We start from the raw sequence: 26,825 nt of genomic DNA, 5'->3' as shown, positions 1-26,825 counted from the left end.
GATTTCATATATGATAAATTTTCAACCCCAATGTTTTATAACCATGGGCCTCTAACCCATATTTAAATCAGTTCATGGAATTCAAAGCTATGCTTGATTTCCAGTGCCACAATGTGAGTGTTGTTTCTCACTTGTTGCATAGGTTTAGTTATCATGCTTTGCCAATCTTAATATCCTTTTCATCGAATGTTCTTTGAGATAGATGATAAGATATTTTGAGTATGTTTATTTTGTGAACTAGTCTTTCTTGCTCCATTAGTGGTTCTACGCATTTTGCAATGAAGAACCATCAAGTCAGCAGACATGTGATCCACCCAAGTATAGTGAAGAACTCTTTAACGTAAACAACCCTGTTTTATTGCTTCTTAGGCAATAAGTACTTTTACTTCAACTGTATAGGTTGCTAGTGATGCTTTGGTTGGATTTTACTTATCCGGGCAGTTACAGATATGCGGAAGACTTTCCAACTATATCTTAGAACATAGAAATTAATATTTAATTTCCCACGCAACAACTCATGGTCTCCAATCCATGTTGCCATTTCAAAACACGATGCTCTATAGCTCGTCCCTGCCAATGGTTAACTCCAAAGGGTCTTGCTTGATCCTTTGCCAGTGTTTATGCGTGTAGCACCAATATTTAGCATATCTTTATTTCCTTGAATCAAGAACTATTCTGATGTACCCTTTCAAGTGCCATAAGTTTTTCTTGATCTCAATCTAGTTGATCTTCACTTAGATCAATAGAGATTGGTATATGTTCGTTATGCCTAAAGCCATACGATACATTTTTGGCAATCCTCATATTATATCATACATGATAAATTCTTTTGAAGAATTATTCTCAATTTAATTCTATTCATGTAACTTTAGCTCATTCAATTTCAACAGATACTGAATCCAGCTAAATTCTTTGACATATAATATAGGTTTAAGAATCTCACTTGGATCCTTTGTTGTTTAACTTAGTAAATGCTTATACATAGTTCAAACATTCATTACTTAGATTTATTCATATGGGTCGAATATCTCCAATGGAGTCTTTCGTGTTTGATTTAGTAAATGCCATTACTTAATCTAAAACAATATCATAAGATCTTTATAAATAGATCTTAATACCCACTATGCACTAAGTTTCGCCTTGGTCCGTCATTGATGAATAGTTTCAAATCTAAGTCATTAGCATTTGAATGTCATTTCACAATAGAGAGATATGTGTGTGATACACATAGGACCAATTAAGTTTTATGTACTCCCACTAAACTTCTTATACATCTATAAGAATCATGTACATTTTTATGAAACTAAAGTACTTATTAGCCTCATTAAAATACAGTTCCAATTCCCAATTGCTTGCTTAAATCTGTGCTTAGATTTTATAAGCTAGCTTTCCTTTTCAAGAATTTATTTGGATCCACAAATCCTATGACATGCTATGTACATAGTTTCTTCCAACATTTGATTGAGGAATACGTTTTGTCATCCAATTGCCATATGTACCAATATGCAATCATTGCTTGATTTATAGACTTGAGCATTACGATTATGCATGAGGTTTCAACACAATCCATGCCATGAATTTGCTTGTAACCTTTAGCAACTAATCTAGCTTTGTGTGTGAACACAATTACATGTTTGATGGTTTTTATCCTTAAAACCAATTTGCAACCAATAGGTGTAAATCATTCTTGCAAATCAACAAATTCTCAATTTTGTCATCAAAACATTGGTTATGTTTTATGGCCTTTAACCAATTAAAGCATTTGAGTCTATATATGGCCTCTAACCTTTTTAGGGAATCTGGGTTTCGTCATAGCTTTCTTACAAGTTACAAACTCATTAATCTACGTGATAATAGTTTGACTGCAAGCTGTAGGTTTCTTCACTATCTAATAGAAGAATCACATAGTTTTAGTGACCTGAACTCTATGCCTACTTGGGTATAGAACATCAAACAATAGAATATCAACAACCACTTGAAAGTCCATTGAATATTCTGTTCTCCTTGAAGCACTTGTAAAGTCTTCTAAGAGATGTCCATTCTTTAAAGCCACTTCTAAAGTCCTTAACGAATACGTGTTCCGATTTTCTAAAGAACTTCGAAAAGCCTTCGGAATGTCCGTTTATGCTTGTTGTTCGCCTTGAAGACTTTCGAGGTGTATTTTCTCCCACTTGTCATTTTGGAAACGAATCTCCAAAAGGACATTATTTCGAGCAAACAAACATTATGTTCTATAAAATTTGTGGTAGAAACAATACCCTTGCGTCTCATTTGAATAAATCACAGTGAAACATATATCTATACTTGGGCCTTAGTTTGTTAAATAACAAACACTAAGCTCCCACTGAGTTCAGGAACTCTTTAGATATATATATTTCAAAAGATATTCTGAAATTACTTTTCAATAGCTTTGACGAATTTGGTTTAGTTTGGTGGTAGTTGAGCATTTGTTTTAGAAATTATAGGAAAAGTCTTTATGATTCATCATTGATCGAATCAAGTACTAATTGAATTCGATGATTCCAACTTAGATATGCCATATCTCATGGAGCTAGATTGTGAAATTACAGCACACAATCATTGATGATCATTTTGGTCTCAAGTAATCATTTAACATGATCTATCCTAGATCTTTATGATTTCTTACCAAGTGGATGTTTTTATACTTTTCTATGAATCTTTGAACTAGCCAAACAGATTCAAATTCATACCACTTTGAGTAAATAAACCAATATTCACTCAAATCTAGGTGAAATAATAAAGTCATAAAATCTCTTTCTTTAGCTTTGAACTCTATTGTCTAGGCGTTCTAACAATAGTTCATATCTTTTGTTACTTTCAACAAGTAAGACTAGCTTATCTTGAATTGATCTAGAAATCAATCAACTTTCAAAAGTCCATCAAAATAGAGCTTATGAATGTTAACTTGTTGATATGGTCTAAGCAACAATGCCAAAGATTAGTGGAACTCAAATCAAGGGGTTGATTTGAACCTAGTAATGTTTTTATTGTTAAAGAGTTGTTTGTTTTAATCAAGCATATTGACTCAACCCGTAATTGACCATTTCATTCAAATAAACAAACAAACATTTTTTTTGTCTTTCTTGAATGTGAGTCTTTCTGTGTTTGAAAATAGAATTTTAGGTATGCTGATTATGGAACAAAATAGACATTAAGTTCCAGCCTTGAAAGGACTTAAAACAAACTAGATGACCCTACAACTAATGTAGCATTGCCATGCTTCATTTCCCACTTGTAGGCCATTAGTGTAGCCTAGCTTCCATTATTTGAGTTATTACCGAAGTAAGAACCTCAAGCGGTATATGATACCAAGGAAGTTCGAATGCTAGGTTACTTCTCTTTTAAACATAAACTTATAGGTAGAAACGGAATCGTAAATTCCTTTCGTTTGTTCCTTGTTTTCCTATTTCTTGTACCCTTTCTTATAGTCTTAAGAATTGACTTCTAGTGTTGACTTTTATACTTTGTTAGACATGTCCGATGTCATTCCAACAGAGTTCTTACCATTTTATTTATGTTGAATATTCTGTTTCAACTAGATGATCTTACCAGAAGCTTCTAAAGTTCTCTAAGCATCGATCTATTCGAATGTCTAGGGACTAGACTCATTCGAGAAATAAATGGACAAAGATATTAGGTTTGTTGACCATTGGTAAAGCTGAGCGTTTAAACTCAATGCTTTCTGATCTCAAAACTACATTGTATTTTGAATCCACAAGCACCAATCGGTTCGCCATTTCGATTTTGATACTCGAAAACAACCATAAAAGTTGCTAAAAGAAACGTACATTTAAAATTTGCTCATTTTCTCTCATTTCCGTGAATCGTTCTTAGATTCACTACCAATCGAGGAAATTTACTGTTACCTTTCTAAAAGGATTTACTGCAGTGCAAGATATTTAATTATAAACAATAATTAAAACATACATTGAAGCATGCAAAGTCTAAACATTTATCATGAGTAATAACTTGAAATTAAAGCAATCATGCAATTTAAACAAGTCATTAGCATTTTATTAAAAATTTTGTTCCGGCAGGTGGGAATAAAATGATTCCAAGACCCTTAAATCATTGAAGAATTAAGCACATTATGTATTTTGACTCAATTCTAAAATATTTTAGGTAAGCAAAAGCCTTTTGCTAATAGTCTAGAAACTACTCTTGGTTGATAGGTACGTCTAAGAACTTATTAGCAAAACCTATCGAATTTGCCACGACATAAAAGGACTCCTTACTTATATCGTTGAGTTTCACCAAAACTAACATGTACTCACAATTATTTGTGTACCTTACCCCTTTAGGATCAATAAGTAACACCTCGCTGAGCGTAAAACTATTACTAGATTGATGTAAAGGTTATCCAAGTAAGTGTTATTTTGGAATGGCACCTTTTAACTCAATTTTTAAACTTTGGAACTTAAGGCTCTTTCTATGTTGGTTAGATTTTAAGTGAACTAAAATCCTTAATCATGCAATATAATCAAGCCATAATATCATGCATAATTAAGACATATTTAAAGCAATAAATAACTTAAAGCATGCATAAGATAAATGTGATCTAGTATGGCCCGACTTCATCTTGAAGCTTCAACTTCAAAGTCCGTCTTGAAAATGGATTGGAAACTCCGTCTTGAATTTCTCCATGGGAGGCTCCATTTTTTTCAAATAGGATAAGCTATAATTAAACTAATTACAACTATTTGATGGTAGGCAGACCATATTTGAATTGAAAAACAAACTTTGGTGCATTATGAAGGAAATAGTGCCCTTGGTCCAAGTATGCATATAATATTAAGTCTAATAAATGCGGTTCAGTATTAATTAACAAGTTAATAATTCAGTGAGATCAAGTGAGCTGAATGCCTGACTAGAGGCCGCTTCAGTTCAAGTGGAATTAATTATATTAATCCACAGCTTACTCTTGACTGAACCCGTAGGGTCACACAAATAGTACGTAAACGGATCAAGTATTTAATGGCATTAAATACTCCATCTATGGATATTCGGAATCGACGGATCTTGGTTTCAGTGGGAGCTGAGATCGTCACAGGCAAGAAATGAATACTCCGGAAACGATGATATTGCCGGAAACGGAAATATGGATCGTATCGGAAATATAAATATTATCCAAGTCGTAAATGTTGTCGGAAACGGAAACATGGTACGTATCGGAAAATATTATCGGAAATGGAAATATTGCCGGAATCGGAAATATTGCCGGAAACGGAAATATTGTCAGTATCGGAAATATTACCGGAATCGGAAAATAATTCCAGAAACGGAAATATTAAATATTTGTTCGAAACGGAAATTAATTCCGGAATCGAAAATGTTAAATATTGTTCGTATCGGAAATAAATTCCGGAATCGGGAATTTAATCGGAAGCGTATCGTACAAATTAGCATCGGACGAGGCCTGCCAGACGAAGGCCCAGCACGAAGCCGGGCCATCGCCCATCACAAATCCGGGCCATCGCCCAGCAAGCCAAGCGCGCCACACGAACATCCAAGGCCAGGCCCAGCAGGCCGTGGCAGCGCGCGCAGCTTCGAGCAGTGGGCTGCGAGCATTGCTGCTGCTCGCGTGGGCTTGTAGCTCGCGTGGGCCGAGCGGCCGTGTGGGCTGTGCGCGGGCATGGCCTGCACGATTGCGGGTCATGCTCGTGTAGAGTTTGTGTTCACATACGAAACCTAAAGAGTATAGGATTTGTTTAATGATTAAATTCCTAATCCTAAAAGATAAATTAATTAAATAAGAATTCTACTAGGATTCTAATTTAATTAATTCGTATCCTAGTAGGATTCGATTACTTATTCCATGGCCTATAAATATGAGATAAGGGCTCATAATTTATATCGAGTATTCAAGTATTCAAAGTGATTTTTGAGAGCAAAATTCAGTCACATAATTGCGTACAAATAGCCGAAAATTCCAAGTACCTTAAGGGCGATTCTAGTTGATCAAACTTAAGGCGGATCCGGACGTGCTGTGGACTATCTACGGAGGGACGACACTTGGAGTCCTAAAGACTTGTTCTTGTTCGGTTCGGGCGCAGCTAGGGAGGGCACGCAACAAAGTGTATGCATCTAAACTATGCTAAATGATTATGTGTAAATAATATGCTTTCCTGGCTTTATGCTTTTCCGCATGATTTATGTTTTGTCATATGAATCATAACCTAACACATTAGAGCAATTACATTCAAATTAATGGTACGCAGACCATATTTTCTATCCTATTTGGGCCATACTAGTCACTTCCAATAACCTGCAAAACAGTACATATACAATATATACCATTCACCCATTCATTATCATGAATGGCCCACATAGCTGGTTAGTAAAACACATTGTTATGCATCACATAAATATTTGCAGCAATTAATCAAGGGCACCAATAATCTACCAATTATTCAGTCCTTATTAATTCTAATCAAGTTGTTTTAACCTTAAAGGATTTGTAGACCTAATCAAGAGTTTATGACTAAAAATGCTCCCACTTAAACCAATAACTTTATATGCTTTACTAATTTTAAACATAAAATTGTATTTCTAGTCTAACCGGAAACATACAAGTTTAATTAAAATTTAAAGCTCATATAAAATTATAATCGAATCCATTTAATTTATTTTCAGTTGAATTAAACGAATTTAAAATAATTCAAGGTTTAATTTTAGTAAAATAATTAGTATAAATTAAAATTTATAATAATTATAATATTCAAAATTAAAATCCGAGAAAACAATTTAAATTATTAATTTCAAAGTTAATTAAAATTATTTCCGAACTGAAAATTTCAAATTAAAACCAAAAAGTGTCAATCGTCGCAAGACGAGGCACTTGGGCTTGCGCCCAAGCCCCATCGAGCCACGAGGCCGCATCGCCCCTCGACTGACCGTTGCACAAGGCACGAGTAGCAGCAGCCACGCGCAAACTCATCTAGCCAAGCCACGCTTGCGCGCAGCCTGCCCGCGCACATCACATCGCAGCAGCTCCTCTTGCAAGGCATCGCTCGCAGCACGCGAGCCATCGCTCGCAGCACGCGAGCCATCGCTCGCAGCATGCGAGCCATCGCTCGCAGCACGCGAGCCATCGCTCGCTACGCGAGCCATCGCTCGCTACGCGAGGCAGTCTGCTCTGTGGCGCAGCACGCTTGCTGCCCACACGCGACTGCTCGCAGTGCCTTGATTGTCGCCCATCGCTCATCGACCATCGCATAGCACACACGGCCAGCACCATTGCCTCGCGCGCGCACCATGCTATGTTGCTCGCTGCATTCGTACCGCACGGGCGACGAGCTCCCTTGCTCGTCGTCGCGTGCCCGCACTATACAACACCCCTTAAAGGTAACACGTAGCGTCCTTTGCTTTGTGCGTGCAACATTTATAAGCGTTTTTCATAAAAATTTAAAATTTTTAATTCAAAATTAATGACAAATTAATAGATCATATTAATTTCATAATTTTAGGGCGAAAATTCGAAAATTTATTAATTAATTAATTTCCGATTAACATGGATTCAAATCTAGGTCATAAAAATTTAAAATTTATCACAAATTAACAATTTTTATGGTGGTTTTTAATCATGGATACCTAATTAAATTGTCAATTAATTATGAAAATCAAATCAAATTCTAAATTATTCGAATTTCAACAAATTAATTACAATTACAAATTAGGTTGTATAATTAACAAGTCTAGGCATTCAAATTTGTTAAACATATACAGTAGGTCAATCAAAAATTCAAGATTTATCAACAAGAATCACAAATATTCAATATAACATCTTAAATTTACAGACTTTTGCGTTCGAAAAACTAAAACCTCCGAAAAGTCATAGTTAGGCTTTTACATTTGGGGATTCTGGGTTCGGCCGAAAATAAATATTTTTGTCAAAATTTTAGAATGCCATTTACATGCGGAATTGACACAAAAATCACTCGATTTGGTTGAGTAACGAATACACTGCCGAAAAACTGCGTACATATAATTAAATAAACGCAATTTGCAATTAATTCACAATTACGAAAATTAATCACCCCTTTTTAATTCTTTGCAAATTTGTAAAATTTAACCATGTTTAAGAAATTATAGATCATGCAATTAATAAGGGGCTCGTGATACCACTGTTAGGTTATGATACATATGAACAACATAAATCATGCGGAAAAACCTTAATGTCAGGAATCATATTAATTGCACATAATCATATAATTAGTCTAGGATGCATACACTTTGTAGCATGCCCTCCCTAGCCGCGCCCGAACCGAACAAGAACAAGTCTTTAGGACTACAAATGTCGTGCCTCCGTAGATAGTCCACAGCACGTCCGGATCCGCCTTAAGATTGACCAACTAGAATCGCCCTTAAGGTACTATTATTTTCAGTTAAGTAAGGCAAGAGTTTTGACTGATTTTTCTGCTTAAAAATTCTAGCTTTGAATACTTGAAATCTCGTGTGTAAATTTGTGACCCTAGGCACATATTTATAGAGTATGGAAAAGGATTTAGAATCCTATTAGAATACCAATTAGTTTAATTAGAATCCCTTTAGGACTCTATTAAATAAATTCTATCTACTAGGATTAGGATTTAATCATAGAACGAATTCCAATAGCTTTAGGATTCGTATCGCACACAACCGCACACGAGCACGAGCACCGCACAGCCCGCGTAAGCCTCGCGGCCCACGCGAGCTGCACAGCTCGCAGCCCATTTGCTCGCAGCCCACATAGCTCGCTCGCGCGCCATGCCTTGCTGGGCTTGGAATTAATTTCCGTTTCGAACAAATATTTAATATTTCCGTTTCCGGAATTATTTTCCGATTCAGATAATATTTCCGATTCTGACAATATTTCCGTTTCCGGCAATATTTCCGATTCCGGCAATATTTCCATTTCCGATAATATTTTCCGATACGTACCATGTTTCCGTTTCCGGCAACATCTACCACTTGGATAATATTTATATTTCCGATACGATCCATATTTCCGTTTTCGGTAATATCATCGTTTCCGGAGTATTCATTAACTTGCCTTTGACGATCTCAGCTCCCATTGAAACCAAGATCCGTCGATTCCGAATATTCATAGATGGAGTATTTAATGCCATTAAATACTTGTTCCGTTTACGTACTATTTGTGTGACCAAACGGGTTCAGTCAAGAGTAAGCTGTGGATTAATATCATTAATTCCACTTGAACTGAAGCAGCCTCTAGCTAGGCATTCTGCTCACTTGATCTCACTGAATTATTAACTTGTTAATTAATACTAAACCGCATTTATTAGACTTAATATTAAATGCATACTTGGTCCAAGGGCATTATTTCCTTCAGATGCCGCCGCCTTATAAGTATCCTTCTCCTCAGCAGGGCGTTCATCTCTCTCCTGGCACTCTTCGTATCTCGGAGCAGGATCCTAGTACCCCTGGAACAGACCTGGATCGGGATCTGGAGCGCCTTAGGAGGCGAAACAGGGACAAGGAGCCTGTGGTGGACATCACAGCTAATGATGACTCAGACTGACCCTGCATGGTAGCGAGTTCCAGCTTGCCTGGGTTATTTTGTATAGGTTGGATTGTATTTGTATGAATTTGTATGGTTTGGAACTTGAATTTTTGTATGGTTGTATGGTTTTGAACTTGAATTGGTTTGGAATTTTTTTTGAAGTTTTGGCTTTTGTATGTTTGAATGTTTGATCTTGTATGCGTTGTGTGTGCCTTGAAATTTGTAGCTATATGCATGCATGATAATTTTGCAAAAAATTTGAAAAAAATTGCCCATTTTTTCGGGTGTATATACCCACTATAAGCCCCCATTTTGACTGAGGTTTTTTGGTGAGGAAAAGCGCAACTCAAAGTATATTCAACTTTTACTATGCATATGCAGACTCGACTTAGGACGCCGATCTAGGACTAGAATGCTTGAATTTTGAATAAATTTACCCGAAATCTGCCCGAAGCGTCGATCCGGACTGCTTGAATTGGCGCGGCTTGCGGCTTTGGAATCTTGAATAATGGAGTTTTGTACTTTGTTGTCCGAAATATTAAAGAGTGTGTACTCGGAGTCATAAAAGAGGATGGTGGCCTCGTCCTTCGCTGCAGGCCCCTGCGCCTAGCGCAGGACATGGCGCTTGGCGCCAGTGTGCTGTCGTGCAAGCCGATTCTTGTATAAATATGGAGTATTTCGGATCATTTCTTGCATCAATCCTTCCCTGCTATTCCTTGTATACTGTTTCCTCACAAAAAAGAAGAGAAAAAATGGCTATGTCCTTTGAAAATGCCTTCAACTCGTGGCTTGGTTCGCTAGGCAAATTGGAGAAAAGGGAGTTTGATGTCATGGATCTTGGGGTGCTCGCCTCCTTCCGGTTTGTAAAGCTGGATGTGCACTTCATTCTTGCTTCTTTGGAGGCTTGGGATCCGAATCATCATGTCTTCCTCTTTGGGAATAATGAGGTATGTCCCCTCCCTGAAGAGTTTAGCGCCATATTGGGGTGGCCCATTATGCCGGAGCCATGCATGCCAAGTGTTGAAGAACACTTTTTCTTGGGCTTTGAAAGCTATTTGGGCTTGAAGCCCCCACTTTTGAGTGCTTTTGTATATGGCAGAGGGGTGGATTTGTCCCTCCTTGTCACCTACTTTGTTGGGCTTGATGTTCCCAAATTTTTCCGCTTGAGGGCCTTGAGTTTTTGTATCTTTGCTCGCTTTCTCTTTTCGAAGTAGGGGTTTGGCAATGGTGATGCCTCCCTAATAGAAATCGTAGAGCGGTTTGCTAATGGTCGGGACCCAATGCCGCTTGTGATTGGCGAAACATTGTTGGGCCTTGACTTGCTGAAGTCGGACCCCTCTTCTTTGCCGTCGGGAAGTCTGGCATTACTCCAAGTAAGGATCTAGAGCTTTCTTGTATGTTGAATTTTTACTTGTATTTGAATTTTGAATTTTGAAATGCATTTCTTGTATACTCCCCAAGGTTTGGCTTATGGAGAGGCTCATGCTGGTGGCACCACCTGTAGACACCTACTTTTGTCCCTGTTCCCGCAAGGGAAAGGTTCGATGATGAAAGCATAAAAACTCCACTTGACAACGCATCTCCTATAAAATAAACGAATCTCGATTCCCCATTTCATTTCACCCGAAACCTGCTATTTATGGAAACCTGCTAAAAATAGTAACTGCCGTAAAAGGTAGCGTCTAAGAGTGGCAAATCATAAAAGATAAAACCTGTCAGAATTAGGTGTTGCACTCCAACATAAATCCTAAATGAGATAGAAAACTGCGAGAATCCTATTCCTAATATGATTCGGAAATAAGAGTTACGTATTAATCGAAATCCTAACGGGCCCAGACGCATTCCGTCACAAAATTGATACGCGCTAAAAGACTCGAATTAATCTCAAACTCTACGGATTTCAGGAATCCGAATCTGACAAAGAATTCGGCCCAGACATCACTTTCAACGCCCAGAGCTGGGCGCCGAAATCTTTGACGCCCAGCCCTGGGCGCTGAAATTACATGGATCTCTATTTTTAACGCCCTGCCCTGGGCGCCGAAATCTTTGACGCCCAGAGCTGGGCGCCGAAATTACCTGGGACGTGTTTTTTCCTAATTCTTTATGGGTTAGAACTCTGCAATTCTATCTTTCCACGAACTTTTTCCTATAAATAGACCCCTAAGTTCGACGTGAAAAGAACACACACAACAACACATAATATATTCTGAGTATTGACTCTAAACCCCTTAGCCTAAGCCTCTCGCTGCGAAACTGTTCACGCGTTCTGTCGCAATCGATCCATAAATCGAACAGAATGTATCCTGTCCCATAATTGAGATTCGTTAAATAAAAAGGAGAAATAGCAAAGTCAAAGTGGTTAGTTTTCAGAGAACCGTGACGCACCTCTCAAGGGTGCGTCGTAACGTGTCCCTTTTCGATGATTTAACTGCTTTCCTCGCCCTTTTTATGAACTGTTAAACTAACCTAATATGATTGTTCTATCACGCCTAACAAATATAATATTTTTGGGAAATCGGATTATCATGCTAGGTCCCTTAATGTTATTTAAATCAGATAATCACGATCGAATTAGTATTATATGTTGCATATTGCTAAAATCAACTCAGATTAGTTTAATAGTTAACGCATGTCCCTTCAATTATTTATGCTGAGCTAGTAAGGATATCCTGCCTCTGGAGTTATCGACGAGCGAATTACTCCTCTCGGTAGTTACAGGCCCCCGAACCCTCAATCTCTACCTTGCGGGTGTATATTGAGAGATCCCCACACCAGGGATCACAAGGGAACCTACGGCCGTCGTGGTCAAACATAATTGCACTCCCTTTATGTCACGATAACCGGGTTTTGTCAGTTTTTCTCATTGTCGTTAAAAACTGAATGGCGACTCCTATATTACTAGTCAATTGGGTGTATACTCACAGGAAATCCAATTACACTTGATTGAACAAAAAGAATCGTCACACCCACGAGGGACAAGGTCACGCATTAGCCTCGCGCTTTTTCGACCCCCTCACAGTGGCGACTCCACTGGGGATAGTGAAGGAAATACTCGTGCTTGTAGGTAATCAAAATAGCCGAAGGGTGAAACGATCCTACCCCGCGTTTATTTCCCCATCAAGTTGGGACGACCTGAAAATCAGCATATTAATTTGAACGGACAGAACATCATAACGAATCTCGGCTCCCTCGGGAGTTGGGACTAAGGATACCTTTTTTCGCCAATAGGGGGGTGCATACGCCGCGCATGTTTCCCACTCGGTACTTGTGCAGGTAGTACACCTATCCCGAACCCAATCGCTCGCTCATTAGGTCCCTCTCGCCTGCATGCCCCCTTGGCTTGCACTTGCGGGTTGGCCTCTTGAGCGAAATTCGTCTGTTGAAGACACTACCTCGACCGGGGCATGTGTTGGATCTACGATAGAAGCGGTACCAAGCCAGGCGCAAATACTACCCATAGAAGCCTATCATAAACTACGTGACATATTTAATTTTCAAATCCATGATTGTAATGTAATTATGTGTAGCGAACTATGTGACTATGTTATGATTGTGCGTACGAATGATGCTAGACAAATAATGCTAGAAAACCAACGACCTTAAAAATTGCCCAAACATTCATAGACTAATTTGCCAAAGAGTTATACCGAAACACGTGTTCCGCAAGCCCGAATGATCGCCACAAAAATAAGCGACGCTCGGGACGGCCTATAACGAATCCCACAAACGCTGTTACGCGTAAAGGACGTTATTAGGCAAGCACGCAAATCGAGGTCGCATAAACAAAAATAGACGCAAACAGAAAACGAGAACCAGCCAGGGACGCATTTTCAACGCCCCTGGCTGGGCGCCGAAATTTCTCACGCCCATTTCTGGGCGCTGAAGTTGCTGCCTGCCCTTTTGGTCAGGCACAGCAGCCTCGGTGCCCACGCATGAAGAAAATACGTAGCAAAAAAATAAACTTTTCGAAAAAAAATTGCTGCGATGGCGTATCAAAAGGCATTCGATTCTAAAAGCGACTAAAAAATAAAAATAAATAACTCTTTGTGTCGTTGTTAGGCCTCCTACGACGACAATGCTCGGCACCAAAACCGAGCATGCTAATTAAACGACCTTGAATGTCACATGGGCAAAATATTCAAAAAATAATGTTCGAATAAAGTCTTCAAGAAAAAAAATAAATGTTCAAATAAAACCGAGTCTAGACTAGGCTATGCCAAAATACAATCCAAATCCTAAATCTTAGTTGTCTTATCCATAGAATCGGTCCTATTGCTTGGTGTCGTTCTGCAAGTTAAAAGGTTAAACCATATTGAGTCTCCCCTCCTAACATTTAAATCAATAAGCACCCATATGTAATTGTCATCCCTTGCTAAGAATCCACGGCCTTAATACTCTCTCTCACCAATAAAAAGAATATATTATGGTATTTGCAAAATGGAAACAGTCACATTCTGAAAATCATTCCCACATAGTCGCACAACCCCCAAAGTGAACCTAAGGTGTCAACACCATTAGCAAAGAAAAAATTAATGGCCTCAAGGCCTATAATCACATTGGGTCACGACTATCATAGTCCTCTCGAGTCACTCACTCCTTGAAATACTATTAAGTACGGACTAAAAGATTTTCCATGAATGCAACATGACCAACCATGAAAATACCCAAATCGGCATACCAATAGGGCTACCATTGGGGTAAAGCAATACACACTAAGAGAGAAGCCGCACTAATGATTCTAGTCTTGCACAAAATAAAAATTCGATCTCCCCAATTAACTACCTTGCCAACATTAAACAAAATGGCGCATGACAAATGAACACCCAAGGGTTAAAATCTAAAGTGTCAACCAACGAAAGTTATGGTCCAATTAGCCTAAGTCTGAGAGTTGCTTGGTCTAGTATTATAGGCTTACGCCACATCATTATTTTGAGTCTAGGCCACCTCCTTGTATTCATACACGGGTTATAATCAGAAAGATTAATGAAAGTTTGAGTCTAAAATCACAACTTCCAATTAAATCCCAGAAACTGGAATCTGAAAAGAAACAAAAATTGCTTTCGATGTAATTCTTTCGTTAAAATTCAATAAGGTAAAAACAACTTGAATCTACGCTATTTGCATATTTTAAGAAACGACTAAATACGCTGGCAAAGTAAGACAATTTAAAGGTCCACCCTAGGCCTACTAAAATTAAAGGTCCACTATAGGCCTACCAAACGAGGCTCACTCAGTCTCGCCTCGTGACTCAAAGACCACAACCATCTACCTTTTACCCCAAATTAAAAATTGAAGAATTTACGTCGGGGAGGAATCCCAAGAAAAAAGAAAGAAAAAACAGAAAGAGAAAAGGGAGAGCGAAAAGAGCAAGCCATAGAATACTTATCCCGTAGTGCAGCATTTACCTAAGTAAACGAAGGAAAAGAATTGAGTCAACCAATCCAAGTCATAAAATTCTACGATGTCTACACTTTCCAATCCTTATGCTCTTAAACGCCTTCGCTCTGGGGTCCCTGTTCAGCTCATTTAACCTATCCATGTTCTCATTGCCATGACCCAAGAAACCATTACCTCGACTCTTGTTCTTGAACTCGTTGTCAACCGCAAACCACGCACGGCCATTTACACGTGCGTCATACCCCTTATTTCTAAAACCTGCTCTTATACCACCATTAGCATAATGACCATATAACTTGTATACCCTTGAGCCGTCCCCATGCTGCTCATTGGCCTTGATTGATGTAAACTCGTGACACTAGCCTGAGGCCGTAAAATGTGATCCCTAGCAACACCTATACAAATTCTCCTATCTCATTCAACCCATCTTTCACGTAAAATGTAATCCTCATGCTTGACCAACACCTATACAAATTCTCCTATCTCATTCAACCCATCTTTCAAGCCGTCTTGAGTCACAAACAAAAAAAAGGAAACAAATGAAAGTGCAAAAAATAATAATAAAATGTGAATAATAAAAAAGAAACTTTGCAAAAAGCGCCTCTAAAGTTAGTCTAAAAAGAAAAATAAAGAAGCATTTAGCGCACCAAAAAAATATCCGCCCAGAAACCATTTTCAGCGCCCAGAGTTGGGCGCCAAAATCTTTAGCGCCCAAGCCTGGGCGCCGAATCTCTCTGCTTGCTGAAAAATTTGTCCAGAAGTGCTCGTCATTTTATCCGCACATGCACGGAAAAATAACGAACACTTGGAGAGGTACAACACGTATTCAGGTATACGTACCAAAAAAAAACACATGAAAAGAAAATACATGTACTCAAAAATATAAAACAAATTTTTTGGCTTACAGCAAGGCAGCAGATTTAAATAATAATAAACTTCACTTATTCTACCATTTCAAATAATATGTTTCCACCTCAGAACATACTTGTTTAAAATCGGCATTCTATGAAACCATTTTCTAGGCTAAGAACTACGCAAGACCTGATTCCAAATTAAATCTATTTAAGGCGGATACGTAGGCAATCCATGATTCGGTCCAACCAATTTGACAAAAATATTAAAGCCTATAGAAAAACAAGAATAAAAAATAGAAGTCCCTTATTGAAATTTAATTACTTGCAATCCAAGTCGAAAGAAAAACTTAAGTCAAAAGAAGAATCAGAGTCATCAAGATGCCAAAATTAATGAGCACTCATCGAAAAATAACAAGGGCACGTACCCTTGCCAAAAGGAGCACTCACACTCCTAGGCACTTAGCCAAGACTCAAAAGATCGCTTTGCCTCAATTGAATGGGGGCTAGCGCAAACGTCCATGACCTCTAAAATACTCGACTTGACCCTCCCTAAAGCAAACTAACTCACTTAAAGACTTTCTTTCACCACTAGACATAGTCGTTCGCTTAAAGACCTTCTTTCACCACTAGACACAGTCATAATCGCCAACAAGTAGTAAAGGCAGTAAGCTTGCAATAAAGAGCATTGTTCTACGGCGTCGCCCCATCGTTCCTTCGAACTCAGGGCACCCGTTCACGGTAATTCAAATGCTTGCGAATCCCCTTTGAAAAAAATAGACATTGTCAATAGGACTTAGCACTTAACCAAGGCTCACCCTACTCAGACATATGACACGGGCATCTAAGATCGAAATCTAAAAAAATCATTAATGGGAAGACATAATAGCAACTGGGGGCTAAAAATTGAAATGAAAGAGCTAGGGAAAGAACTAAGTATACCTTGACCTTTTGTACAGACATACACCAAGTAAATCTAAGTCAATTTGAAAACGGTTTATACTCCCGCAATTCTGGAAAAGATGGCCTTAAAAACCTAAAGCATATGCCAAACGGGCACAAGTATATCTTGACGCCTGCACCCTGTCTTCCAGCAAATCCTTAGACAGCATTCCAAAAATCGTAACAGTATTTTGATTCATGTAATCCTGTGCGAACCCTTCTATAAGTCAACTTACTTAGGACACCTCGGACTGTACACAGTAGGACTCGGATTTTAAATAATTTTCAAATAATTTTCAAAGACTTTTTTCGAACATAATAAAGTGTCGTTGGTTTAAGCTAAGTATGTGTTTATTTCGATGTTGCAAGTGAGTCAAAGAGATTTCTAAATATGATTATGGGTAAAAGAAAGGCACCTAACTTTTGGTCAAGGCACACTTCAACATGTGACTACCTTGACCATAGCAATGTCGCACAATACGACATTTACAAGAGAAGTAGCAAATTACTACTCGAACGTACCTCGCACTAAACGAGTCTGGTTCAAACTATTCATGATCCATATCACGATGAATGCACAAAAACGTATGCAAGGCATTATAGCACCAAGCCAATCCCGTAGCTACAATTGGGGCTTGAGAAAAACACTCTAAAAATGCTCGAAATGACGATTTTATCGCAAATTCTTGACGCTAATGCTATACATACATCATAGGGGCTCAATCCTAAGCTTTAATCGTGTAAAACGAACCTTAGAATGGCTGCAACCCCTCCCAAATTCTAAGCATTACTTAGAGTATATAAAGTCGCCCCACTAACAAGGGTAACTGAAAATCGCGAGTCACCAAAACTCCGATCAAACCACTGCACATAGCGCTCGCCCTATAAAGCGCCCGTTACACAGTCTACATCGTTCCAAAGCAAAAGCGAAAGAAAAAAAAGAGAATAAAAAAAAACTGTCAAAATTCTGCCCAGAAATCATTTTTAACGCCCAGAGCTGGGCGCCGATATCTTTAACGCCCCAGCCTGGGCGCTGAATCTTTCTGCTAGCCAAGTTTTGCCCAGATATAAAAATAAGAAAGAAACACCTATGAATCCTCGCATCGAACGAAGTAATAAGCCGTGCAAACCCATGCAGAAAATGCCACACTTGTTCGGACACCTGAACAAGGCATGATGAAATACTCCAATGTAAAAAAAATAATAATATCCCAACACCTGGAGAAATGTTCTAAGACACGCCGTTAGGCCACACAAGCCTACGTCGCACCATAAGTTCAACCATCCCACGGTACAAGTCTAAAAGAGAGAGAGTAAGGCATATTGCACTAACACGGGCACGACCAAGAGCACGTGTAAAAGAGGCAAAGACTACTTATCGCCCAAATTCAAAATGCAAGCCACACGACTTCTACATTAAGGATTAAAGGTAGCAAAATATTACCTACCACGAAAGGGATAGCTCGCACCTACACGAGCGGAACCCCAAGGCATCTTTCTCGAAAGAACCTACAAAATCGTACGCCAAAAGGAAGCATCCCAACATGCATACTTTGGGGGCTCCAAGCTACGAAACAACCATGGCAAAATAAAAAATCTCGAAGAAAATATTTGAACAATCAAAAGGGCACGATGTTTGAGACCACTTCATGAATGGACCTGACCCCTGTCAAGCTTCTAAGAAAACTATTCAAAATCAGTCATTGCTCAAAAAAAAATGATTCAAGCAAATTGATTAATGGACCGCACACAATGGCCATTCTATGAACGCTCGTTCGCACATACATATCATCATTCACGAACACGTTCAAAAAATATAAGAGCGATCAAATTCTTACACCTCAAGGTATGTTCCTCGGGCCATATAGACTCGCCCGACTATTGCAATAACTGTACACCTTAAGAGCAACAGTTCCTTAAAATAATCGCCCCAAAGCGACAAGCACCGTAGTCCACCAATCGGCTACGGCTTCTCAAGAAAATCATCACGTTCTAAAAACAAAGAAAAAAAACAAAAGAAAAGAGAATACATAGAACTTCCAAGTGAAATAAACGAATGAACAAGAGGCCAACTGTGTCATCAAAAGACCAGCCCGAACAACACTTTCAACGCCCCACCTGGGCGTGAATTATTTCAACGCCCAGGCCTGGGCGCCAAAAATGTACCCATGCTAAAAAAAGGTCCTAACTTCTAGTGGGCCCTGCCATACTCATTCGACTTGAAAATTGCTGAAAGTCGCACCTCACGACTTTGTTAAGAGTAGCACACCACTACAAAGGTCGCTCGCACATACGAGCATGACCCCAAACATGATTACAAGATGCGAAAAACAACCGACGAGCCCCAACCCTTGGGGGCTCGCAAAAAATGGACTCCAACAAGGAGCGCGCAATCAAAATCACATTCCCAGACTGCGCCACACACCATATCATGTTTGGATGTCTCAAAAAATAAAACCGGTTTACGACCTCAAGACAAAGGTCGCCGTTGATACTTATACATAGTCCCCTTATCAAGGACCAAGGTAGTGGCAAAATTGAGCCGTAAAGACTAGCTCAAAACCATGAAAGATGATGACCACGAGACAATGGTCCGTCTAAGCACGTTGTCAACCCACATTCAGGTTGCAACTAAATCCGAGCATCCCTCGAAAGAATTCGCTCCTGCAAGAATAAATGAAAAGAAATTCTCAAAAGAAATCACAAGAAAAGAAATGAAATAGGGACTTGCCCACCTCAATCGGGCAAGATCGCGGCACACGAATCCCAAATCGAAAAGACGAATTCAGGTTCACTCACCTCCAGCGGGCGGGGTCTGCGTCATTAGCCGCGCAGGTCCTCGGTTTTCGAAAAATAAAGTCTTCAAATTTAAAATAGGCTCGCCATCTTCAGCCGGCGGGGTCTACGGCGCAAACCACGTAGGTCCTTATTTTCAAAAAAAAAAGAAAAAAACAAAATAAAATTTTAAAACAGATTCATCCACTTCTATCGGACGGGGCGTCCACCCTCAGCGGACAGGTTCGCCATCTTCAGCCGGCGGGGTCTACGTCACAAACCGCGTAGGTCCTTATTTTCGAAAAACATCAAAACAGATTCGTCCACTTCTATCGGACGGGGGGTCCACCCTCAGCGGACAGGCTCGCCCACCTTCAGCGGGCGGGGTCTGCATCACTAACAACGCAGGTCCGTAGTCGTTGCAGCGATAACTTTTATCGGTTTTCCCTTTTTCCAAAAATTAAAGGATCGGTATTCCCTTTTTCCGAAAATCAAAGGATCGGTTTTCCCTTTTTCCGAAAATCAAAGGATCGGTTTTCCCTTTTTCCGAAAATCAAAGGATCGGTTTTCCCTTTTTCCGAAAATCAAAGGATCGGTTTTCCCTTTTTCCGAAAATCAAAGGATCGGTTTTCCCTTTTTCCGAAAATCAAAGGATCGGTTTTCCCTTTTTCTGAAAACCAAACGAATGGTTTTCCCTTTTATCAAAAATTAAAGGATTGGTTTTCCCTTTTTCCAAAAATTAAAGGATTGGTTTTCACTTTTTCCAAAACTTAAAGGATTGGTTTTTCGTTTTTCCAAAAAAGAACGATGTGCTGGATTTTCCTTCGTTTTACGTCCTATACAAACAAGGGGGTTTTCTCGTTTAGCTAGCCCTGAAAATGAGAATCTTTAAAAATGTTTTACCTCGTGATTGGGCTTGGCCAGGCCCAATTACACTTTACAGCTTTAGTTTCGAAAACATTTGTAGCTACTCCCAATGACAAAGTGAGGGAGTTTCTACGCATCTTTAGATCCTTCCAATGACAAAGTGAGGAAGTTTCTATACTATCAGTTGACAAATCCCAATGACACGTGAGGGATATGTCGACACTTCAAGTGATGACCCTTAAGTCAAATGTTATCACTCGGGGGCTCGTGAGACCCTCGCAAAACAGGTCACATACACCATGGCTTGGGTGACGCACTCCGTCTAATACTTTGACCATCGTCTTACTCCAAGACTCAGTCAAAGTGGGGGCTAACTGTAGACACCTACTTTTGTCCCTGTTCCCGCAAGGGAAAGGTTCGATGATGAAAGCATAAAAACTCCACTTGACAACGCATCTCCTATAAAATAAACGAATCTCGATTCCCCATTTCATTTCACCCGAAACCTGCTATTTATGGAAACCTGCTAAAAATAGTAACTGCCGTAAAAGGTAGCGTCTAAGAGTGGCAAATCATAAAAGATAGAAACCTGTCAGAATTAGGTGTTGCACTCCAACATAAATCCTAAATGAGATAGAAAACTGCGAGAATCCTATTCCTAATATGATTCGGAAATAAGAGTTACGTATTAATCGAAATCCTAACGAGCCTAGAGTTCGTAACGGGCCCAGACGTATTCCGTCACAAAATTGATACGCGCTAAAAGACTCGAATTAATCTCAAACTCTACGGATTTCAGGAATCCGAATCTGACAAAGAATTCGGCCCAGACATCACTTTCAACGCCCAGAGCTGGGCGCCGAAATCTTTGACGCCCAGCCCTGGGCGCTGAAATTACATGGATCTCTATTTTTAACGCCCAGCCCTGGACGCCGAAATCTTTGACGCCCAGAGCTGGGCGCCGAAATTACCTGGGACGTGTTTTTTCCTAATTCTTTATGGGTTAGAACTCTGCAATTCTATCTTTCCACGAACTTTTTCCTATAAATAGACCCCTAAGTTCGACGTGAAAAGAACACACACAACAACACATAATATATTTTGAGTATTGACTCTAAACCCCTTAGCCTAAGCCTCTCGCTGCGAAACTGTTCACGCGTTCTGTCGCAATCGATCCATAAATCGAACAGAATGTATCCTGTCCCGTAATTGAGATTCGTTAAATAAAAAGGAGAAATAGCAAAGTCAAAGTGGTTAGTTTTCTGAGAACCGTGACGCACCTCTCAAGGGTGCGTCGTAACGTGTCCCTTTTCGATGATTTAACTGCTTTCCTCGCCCTTTTTATGAACTATTAAACTAACCTAATATGATTGTTCTATCACGCCTAACAAATATAATATTTTTGGGAAATCGGATTATCATGCTAGGTCCCTTAATGTTATTTAAATCAGATAATCACGATCGAATTAGTATTATATGTTGCATATTGCTAAAATCAACTCAGATTAGTTTAATAGTTAACGCATGTCCCTTCAAATATTTATGCTGAGCTAGTAAGGATATCCTTCCTCTGGAGTTATCGACGAGCGAATTACTCCTCTCGGTAGTTACAGTCCCCCGAACCCTCAATCTCTACCTTGCGGGTGTATATTGAGAGATCCCCACACCAGGGATCACAAGGGAACCTACGGCCGTCGTGGTCAAACATAATTGCACTCCCTTTATGTCACGATAACCGGGTTTTGTCAGTTTTTCTCATTGTCGTTAAAAACTGAATGGCGACTCCTATATTACTAGTCAATTGGGTGTATACTCACAGGAAATCTAATTACACTTGATTGAATAAAAAGAATCGTCACACCCACGAGGGACAAGGTCACGCATTAGCCTCGCGCTTTTTCGACCCCCTCACACCACCGGAGAACATGGAAAGCTATAATAGAAAAGGGTTCATTGTGCGTCCCATGATGTATGGCCGGCTTTCATTGGATGAGTGGCGAAGCGCACTCTTTGGAATTGAATCTTGTATAATGTGGGTAGTTCCTTGGTGGGGAATTGCTTCTATAAGACATGCCCCTGATTCTACTGCTTTGAGGGTGCCAAGCCTGACATTGCTGGTCTTCTACTCGCCTGCTCGAGTGATGAGACAGTATGGCTTGAAACAGGAGATCCCGGACTGTGCTGAAGAGAACCCGAAACCCGTTGCGTTGAATGCCAATCGTCTTGAAGTTTGGAGGCGGTATTGGGTCGTCAAACCATTCCTGAGTATCCAGTTCCCACATGAGTCAGTTACTCTGTCTGCGGGGTACATTGTATGGATGAGAGGCCTAAGCCAGAGGGACATTTCTCTCTCCGGACCAGCTAGAGTCCGAGGTTCTAGAGCTAGACGTCCTGCATCAACTGACTATGAGGAAGGTGACGGGAGTGTGGCCCCTCCGGTGCTTGACCGTTCGGATTCCAAAGGAGGTTCGTCGTCCTCCCTTCTTTGAAGGCTAGCAAGTTACTTCTCCCGCCGCTTGGGCAAGGGGAAGATTGATGATTGATTATGGGAGGAGCCAGGGGATAGTACTCAAGGTGCCAAGACTCGAGAGCATAGTCTCCCGACCCTAGATCTTTGTAGGCTAAATGTGTTTGAAATTGCATTGGAAGGAATTGTGTTTAGAATGTGTTTGGAAGATGTGTTTAGAAAATGTGTTTAGGAAGTGAAAAGGCTTTGAACTTTGCTTCACTTGATCCTGGCTTTGTATTTGAATTAGCTTTGAAGGCCTTAGAGCCAAATAAAGAGTTATTGTGTTAAATTCCGCTTGAACATGCTTTGCTTTGAATTGGCACATTTGGAATAAAGACAACAACTGCGTTTTGAAATTTGATTTGATTTTTAGGATGCCCTTAATTAAGGAAATTTTGTATTTTTTTGTATTAAAGTGGTCGGGCCTCGAAATGAGGTTGCCTACGTGTCCCGTTAAGGAATCAGGCCGGACGTAGTTCTGACTACCTTACAGGACTTTGAATTGGATTCTTGAATTTGAACATGGAACTTAGGCATAGAACTTCTTGAGTTGATCGAGGTTGGTCAGAGATCTGAATTCTGTTCCATCGACGTTTGTTAGTTCGACTGCTCCCCCGGAGAGGATCTTCTTGACAATGTACGGGCCTGCCCAGTTGGGTTTGAATTTTCCCCTTGGGTCCATGGTTCTTTTGCGAAGGGCTTTCAGGACAAGCTCGCCTTCTTTGATGTTTCGGGTTCTGACCCTTTTGTTTAAATGTCTGGCCACTCGGCGCTGATAGACTTGTACATGGTGAGCGGCTTGAAGCCGACGCTCATCGAGCATGACTAGCTCGTCATATCTTACTTGTACCCATGCAGCTTCTGGGATTTTGCTTTCGAGGACTATCCTTATAGAAGGTATCTCCAGCTCGATAGGTTGTACTGCTTCCATTCCATAGACGAATGAAAATGGAGTTGCACCAGTTGAAGTGCGAATTGAAGTTCGATACCCCCAAAATGCGAAATGCATCTTCTAGGGCTAGTCCTTGTAATTGGTAGTCATTTTCATGATGATGGTCTTGACATTCTTGTTGGCTGCTTCGACTGCCCCATTGGTTTGTGGACGATAAGGCGAAGAGCGATGATGTTGAATCTTGTACTCAGTGAATAGATCTTAACACTCTCCTTGAAAATGGGTTCCCTGGTCACTGATGAACTCGTGAGGAACGTTGTATCTGCATATGATGTTTTCTTGTATGAACTGGGCCACTTGCTTGGAACCCAACACTTTGAATGATCTGGCCTCGGCCCATTTGGTGAAGTAGTCGATAGCAACCAGTATGAACTCATGACCCCCGGTGCCCGTTGGAGTGACTTTGCCGATAACGTCGATACCCCAGGCTGAGAATGGCCATGGTGATGATTGAGAGTATAGCAATGATGAAGGAATGTGCTTCAGATTCGCACACTTTTGGCAGGTAGGACATTTCTTGACAAAGAAGTAGCAATCCCGTTCGAGGGTAGTCCAGTAGTATCGAGCCCTGATGATCTTGAGGGCTAGCATCTTCCCATTCATGTGGGTGCCACAGACTCCAGCATGTATGTTGTCCATGACTTTTTGAGCTTCGTGCTTGTCAACACATCGGAGGTTAGGACCGCTAAGGGACCTTTTGTATAGAATGCCGCCTTCTATGACGAAGTTGGATGACTGTAGTCGTAGAGCCCTTTGATTCTTGCTTGAAAAGTGCGGGGGATACTCTGAATTTTGTAGATACCTTTGAATGTCTGTAAACCAAGGTTCATCTCCGTCTTGCTCGACGTCGTCAATAGCATGGACATATTCTGCTTCTTGACGTGTTTCAATTATACGTGGCATTTCGGCCATGCCATTTGGGATGTGTATCATTGAGGCCAGCTTTGCCAGTGCATCGGCGAATTGGTTTTCCTCTCTCGGGAGGTATGTATAGCGAAGCTCTTCTATTCGCTCAGACAGCTGCTCAAGGTAGGACTGGTATGGAGCCAAGATCTTGCTCCTTACTTTCCATTTGCCGGAAATTTGATTGATGATTAGGGAAGAATCCTCGTACACTCGAAGTTTCTGGACACCCAATGCTAAGGTGGCTTCCAGGCCCATAATGCATACTTCATATTCTGCCGCATTGTTTGTGACGTTGAATTGCAGTTTTGCTGACATAGGAATGTGAGTGCCGTCTGGGGCTACTAGAATTACTCCAACACCACACTCGTTCTGATTTGAAGCACCGTCGAAATGCATTGACCAACTGTCATCACTGGTCATTAAGATTTTCTCGTCGGGTAGGTCGTAATCCTCCTCTTCTGCCTCGACAGGACAGTCAGCTGGGAAGTCTAAGACTGTTAAACCCTTGATAGACTTCTGCGGGATGTATTTGAGATCGCATTCTGCTACCATGACCAACCACCTGGACAACCGTCCGTTGAGAGCTGGTTTTTGGAATAGATACTTGAGAGGATCCGCTTTGCTGATCACATGCACTGTATAGGAGAGCATGTAGTGCCGTAGTTTCTTTGTGGCCCAAACCAAGTCGATGCTGAGTTTCTCGAGCTGAGTGTACTTGGGCTCGTACTCGATCAGTTTTTTGCTTATGTAGTATACGGCATTCTCCTTGCCTTCAACTTCCTGGGCGAGCATAGCCCCTACTGCTGAATTTGTGGTTGTTAGGTAGAGCCTGAGGGGAATCCCTGGCATGGCTGGCTTTAGTACTGGTGAGTTGGAAAGGTAATCCTTGATAGTGTCAAATGCATGCTAACAGTCGTCATCCCACACTTTGGGCTCACTTTTTCGGAGCTTTCGAAATACTGGTTCACAGATCATCGTGAGTCTTGAAATGAACCTACTGATATATTGTAGTATGCCGAGAAAACCCCGAATTTCCTTTTCATTCGTTGGTGGTTGCATCTCGAGAATTGCCTTGATTTTTGGAAGATCAGCCTCTATGCCCCGAAAGGTGATAACATATCCGAGTAACTTGCCTGACGTTACCCCGAATGCACACTTTTGCGGATTGAGCCTCATGTTGTATTGCCTGAGCCTGTTGAAAAACTTTCGAAGTACTGAGGTATGCTCGTGTCGCTCTTTGGATTTGACAATCATGTCTTCGACATATACCTCAATTTCCCTGTGAATCATATCGTTCATGATGGCTGTGGCAGTTCTTTGATAGGTTGCTCCTGCGTTCTTCAGTCCGAACGGCATAACTGTATAGCAATATGTACCCACTGAGTGATGAAGGTTGTCTTCTCCATGTCCTCCTCTTCCATGGGAATTTGATTGTATCCTGCATACCCGTCCATAAAAGAGAGTATGGCATGATTTGCGGTGTTGTCGACCAGGATGTCGATGTGAGGTAATGGAAAACCGTCTTTAGGGCTGGCCCTGTTAAGATCTCTGTAGTCCACACACATTCGTACTTTGCCATCTTTCTTTGGAACTGGGACGACATTTGCAATCCATTCTAGATACTTTGCTTCTCAAATAAACCCGGCCTTTAGCTGCTTGGAGACCTCTTCTTGAATTTTGAGGGAAACGTCCGGTTTCATGCGACAGAGCTTCTGCTTGATGGGCTTTGAACCTGGAATAAGGGGAATTGTATGCTGACCGATGCTTGGATCAACCCCTGGCATATCATGATAGGACCATGCGAAGACGTCTATGTACTCTGAAAGTAGCTTGATAAGATCATCCCGCTCTGCTTGAGATAGAGTTAAACCAATCTGAACTAGCTTTGAATCACTGTTGTTAGATAGGTTAATTTTTTCTGTTTACTCAATTATGCGCGTCCTGTTTTCATGATTTTCGATAGCTTTTAGAATTTCAAAGTCAGTTTCTTGTGAACCAAAGTTGTTTGGATTAGGATTGTGTTTTGAATTAGAACTCGAAGAGTAAGTAGAAATTGAAGTGTTATTGAAATCAGCAATTATTACATTGATTGTTTTGAGCTTG

Source organism: Spinacia oleracea, chromosome 6 (genome assembly GCF_020520425.1).
Source record: "Spinacia oleracea cultivar Varoflay chromosome 6, BTI_SOV_V1, whole genome shotgun sequence".
NCBI classification, from domain to species: Eukaryota; Viridiplantae; Streptophyta; class Magnoliopsida; order Caryophyllales; family Amaranthaceae; genus Spinacia; species Spinacia oleracea.
Note: the sequence above shows the minus strand (reverse complement) of the source record.